This window comes from Myotis yumanensis, unplaced genomic scaffold (genome assembly GCF_028538775.1).
Source record: "Myotis yumanensis isolate MYYU_CA2020_CCGP unplaced genomic scaffold, mMyoYum1.0.hap1 SCAF_5, whole genome shotgun sequence".
Lineage (NCBI taxonomy): Eukaryota > Metazoa > Chordata > Mammalia > Chiroptera > Vespertilionidae > Myotis > Myotis yumanensis.
In genome coordinates, this window is record NW_027223756.1 from 85,712,020 (window position 1) to 85,717,136 (window position 5,117).

General features: G+C 38.1%; 1 pseudogene; it reads right to left on the reverse strand.

Moving 5' to 3' along the window:
- Positions 1-898: 898 nt before the first annotated feature.
- LOC139009854 (olfactory receptor 7A10-like) lies at positions 899-1,847 on the reverse strand (annotated as a pseudogene).
- Positions 1,848-5,117: the final 3,270 nt, after the last annotated feature.

Sequence of the window (5,117 nt, forward strand, 5' to 3'; positions counted from 1 at the left end):
TTAGAAGGGGAGAATCTGTATTATTTAATAAAAAAAGTCACATTATAGACAGCTCTGAAAGTTTTCAAACAGAAACATAAAGATAATTGAATAAAACATAGAAAACACCAATTTTCCATTATACGTATAACCCCCCTTACAAATAAGCATCATTCCTCCATACTCCAATGAATAGATGTACAGCATGAAGAATAAATATTTTCAAAGTAAAACAGTGTGTGATTTAAAAATTTGGTTCATCGTATTGAAATGCATCTCTGACTTTAAGGTGGTAATAAGTCAACTATTTATTAAAATTTGTCTTTCACTGAAGAGTCCCTCTTGGAGACACTAAATGAAAAAAAACAAACAGAATCTTAACAAGGAGAATAAAACCCAGGGACCCGCTATTAAACACACTTTTATGTTAGAGTCTACATTATCAGGAAGAGCAGTTAAGATAGTAAATACCAAAAACTATCAGTCATAAAAGTGAAAAACACCTGTCTCAGATTTTCCTCTCTTTTCAAATTGTATAAAATTGCCTTGGTCATTAAGAGTATTTTTTTCCATAGGAATAGTGCAATTCAGGATGATTATTTTAGTAAAAAATATCTATATTTGTTAAGATATATGTAATTTAAGAAATATCCATATTGTTTCATTTGGTAAATGAAATTTTCCAAATACATCTGATCCATGATGGAAATAAATTTAAGAAAAGAGAAAAACAACAAAGAGAAGAATTGCTGAATATATAAGAGAGCAGAGAACTTAATTGAGTTACATAAATTGAATAGAGAAGATGAGGTCAAAGAAATAGAAATTCCAGGAAATAAAAGGAAAGAGCAAGTTCTGCTTCCATAGTCTGACAATCATCACACTGTCTGACTCTGCAAACATGGGCACATCTGCAGTCTTAGGACAAATGACCAGTTTGGAGTTTCCTTCACAAAGAATGTTTTCAGAGCCTGTTTGATGTCTTTGTTCCTGAGACTGTAGATGAAGGGGTTCAGCATGGGTGTGACCACGGTGTACATCATCGAGGCTATGGCACCTGAATGTGAGCTGTGGGTTGCAGCAGAGCTGAGGTACACTCCTAGGAGCGTACCATAAAATAAGGAGACAATTGAGAGATGAGACGCACAAGTAGAAAATGCTTTGTACTTCCCCTGAGCTGATGACATTCCATGTATGCAGGACACTATCTTAGAATATGAGTAAAGGATCCCAGCGAAAGGACTACTAACAAGCAGGACAGCTGCAAAATATATCACCATGTTATTAAGAAAGGTGTCAGAACAGGCAAGTTTGATCAACTGATTGAGTTCACAGAAAAAGTGAGGGATTTCCACGTCCATGCAGAAGGACAGTCGTAATGCCATTAAGGAATGTAGGAAGGAATGCAGGACACTCAAGATCCAGCATATCAGAACCAACAGTCCACAGAGCCGAGGGTTCATGATGACCGTGTAGTGCAGGGGGTGGCAGATGGCCACAAACCGGTCATAGGCCATCACAGTCAAGAGGAAAACATCCAACCCAGCAAAAAGTATGAAAAAATACATTTGTGTGATGCAGCCTGCATAGGTGATGACTTTGCTCTGTGTCTGGATGTTCACAAGCATCTTCGGGATGATGGTGGAGGTAAGCCAGATGTCTAGCAAGGACAAGTTGGAGAGGAAGAAGTACATGGGCGTGTGGAGGTGGGAGTCTGAGCTGACGGCCAGGATGATGAGCAGGTTTCCCAACACAGTGATCAGGTACATGGAGAGGAAAACCCCAAATATAAGGGGTTGAAGTTCTGGTTTCTCTGAAAATCCCAGAAGAATAAATTTTGAAATTTGTGTAAAATTCACTGGTTCCATGTGTTGGAGGTGACTACCAAGAAAAATTAAAATAATTTGAATAAATTTCACACAGTGTTGCATTGCTCACATACTTGAAATGCTACAATTCATATTTTGTAGACCAGACATTAATTTTATTATTTTGTGTATATAGTCCTCTGTTGGGGATATACAATGACCCCCCTGATATGGAGTGTTTGTCCCAATCACCTGTACATCTGAGGGGATCATGTATTCTACAGTTTTATTGAGAATTTCTTCATGTTTCTCAAGAATGTAAATTGAGTGCTGACCATGTTTAGGCACTGTCCAGGTTGTGAGAATAGGGTGCTGAAGAACAAAAGTCTCTACAATCCAATGAGGGAATGAATGTAGAAGGAACAAAAAATGATAAATTACTTTAGATGGTGGCAGTGGTATGAAGAGAAGGAAAGTACGTCTAAAGGAGAGAATGAGTAGGGAGTTCTGTTTTTCATGGGTCTGTAGGTAGATCTGCAAACAAGGTGACATTTGAACAGACTTCAAATAAGTGAAAAGGGGAACATTCTGAGTTGTACTAAATTAAATACACTGGGGCTAGAGAGTGTGAGAAAAACTATAGTAATCAACCAGCTAAAAGCTGTGGCCCACTTACAAAAGACTACTCACATTCTTGAATGTATGTTGGAACGTGAATCAACTTCTGTAGTGACCACTAGATGCCCCTGCATCCTTCACTGCATGAGATTTCAAGACTATTGCCTGCAACCAATTAAAAGTAGTAAATATTTCTTCCTTGGTACCTGTCCTAGAACTGCCCACTTTACCTTCTCCTGCTGCCCCACAGCTTTCAGTAGTCGATGTAAATTCTTTAAAAAAAAAAAAGTACCTCGTTCTTTCCCAAAACATAAAGTGTAAAGAGCCCTCAACTCCAGGTCAGTGGACATGACTTTTCTACCTGGCTCTGCTGCTGGTGGTTTAGACTTCATGCCCAATCACCTGGTACTTTTGTGGCTGGCATTTGGCTCAATAAACATTTTTTTTGTTTATTGAGCCAATAAACAAAAATTTTTTAACTCAAGAGAGGAAGAGATATATAAGTAGATGTGGGAAAGTGTGAGCCCTGCAGTGGGACTGGCCAGTGAAAAGGTCCCGAGGAAGGTGCTTCTTTCACATGTTCAGAAAAAGTGAAGCCAGGTTAGAAAGTGAATGAGCATGAGGGGGAGTGATGAGAAGTGGTGGCAGACACGTTGAGGAGTGAGGTGGCCTCTCTGCCACTGCTGATACCTCAGGCACAGGGACTTCCTCATCCCCTCGGCCTCTTATGCTCTATTATTCTTGTTGCAAAGGTGTCCAGTGAATGGGAAAAGATCCCCTCCTTAATACCTGCTCTTGATTGAGTTTGAGTCCCATATTGTAAGAACCACCTTGGAGTGTATGAGTGCACCTACCCCTGGTCTGAGGACAGCTCACATCTACAAATCACACACACACACTCCGCCTCCACCACCACCACCACCACTACCACCACCACCACCACCACCACCACCACCACCACCATGTCTGTCTCAGCCCTAGCCATCCTGATGATGCTAGGAATGGATAGAACACAAGTTGACCTGATCAGTGATCTTTCACCTGTCAGATGTAGAAATGTTTCTGGATATTCCAATTCTTAAGCCTTCCATGAACATATGAATTTGAGGTTCCATATTTGATGGACATTTTATGCCCTGTATTTAATAAAACATAAAGAAATCTATTCAATGAATGGATAGGAGAGTATGGGGGAGGGTAATGAATTGGTTGAGCAGGAATAGAGATTTAATGAGCTCAGGTGATCCCCAAGATACTGTGAGGAAGAAAATCGTCTTGGTTCTGGCAAATAAATGCAGTAAAAGATTTGTTTTCTGTACCTTTTTCATAGTCATTTGACCAATTTGTTTTTATGTGGCCCAATAGTGGGTGAGGTTAGCCCCCTTATCCCTTTCCTTATGTGGCACCAATTCTATCTTATTTGGGGGCTTTGAGTTTTCAGCTTTTTTTTGACACACCCGGGGTGCACCACTCTGTTCTTGGTTCAGGTCTTCATCCAACATGCAAAAACCTCCCCAGACCATGCTTCACAAATCCTGCCCACATCATGACAATTCTACCTATTTATATGGAATAGCTTTCTTTATATGTTTCTTCCTGAGGACATTATTTTCAACACATTTATTTCATTGTTTTATGTCTTTGTTGTTTTATGGAATGACCCAAAAGAGCAGAAATTACACCTGCTTTGTTCACATAAATTTTTCACAAAGGTAAGTGGTTAGACGTGCCCTTACATAAAAAAGAATTAAAAAATGTGAAGTGATAAAATGAAAAAATGATGAAGAGATAATGTAACCAGGTTAAAATGAGTAGTTTTAAAACAACAATAGTAAGCAAAATGAAATGGAGGATTAAATACTAACTGAAACATGATATAAAATGACAATAATTTAATAATATCAGTATGGGCTAACCATCAAATTGTAAAGACTTTGATCTAAAAGAGCATAATGGCCGTAGCCGGTTTGGCTCAGTGGATAGAGCGTCAGCCTGCGGACTGAAAGGTCCCAGGTTCGATTCTGGTCAAGGGCATGTACCTTGGTTGTGGGCACATCCCCAGTAAGAGGTGTGCAGGAGGCGGCTGATCGATGTTTCTCTCTCATTGATGTTTCTAACTCTCTATCCCTCTCCCTTCCTCTCTGTAAAAAATCAATAAAATATATATTTTAAAAAATAAATTAAATAAATAAATAAATAAAAGAGCATAATGCTCTGAGAAGGTGCTGACTTACAGTTCTTTTCATTAATCTGGAATTAAGTCTTCATGTATATGAACATTTACCATATGGGAAGGTTACACATCAATTTAGTTGACAAAGATTGAATTGTGATATGAGAGCTGACATAAGTGGCTATCAATCTGAAAGAATATGAAATTGGTCCTCACCCTCAGACATCTGAAAATATCAGAGAATATACACTCAGGGTAAGAATAACCAATAGATTTGTTATGAACATCAGAAACTACATATAAAATTTACAGGTGGGAAAAACCATTTCAAATAAAGCAAAAAACTCACTAGTAAGAAAATAAATCTATTGAAATAAAATTTTAAAAATTATGTTAAAAAATATCCTACAGAAGTCATTTGAGTAACAATGATCTATAGAAACTATTTGAAATGCTATACAAAAATGGGAAAGTAACACATGGGCATAGATAAACAATAGGTAAATCAAAATGGTGATCTAAGAAATGAAGTTTGCTGA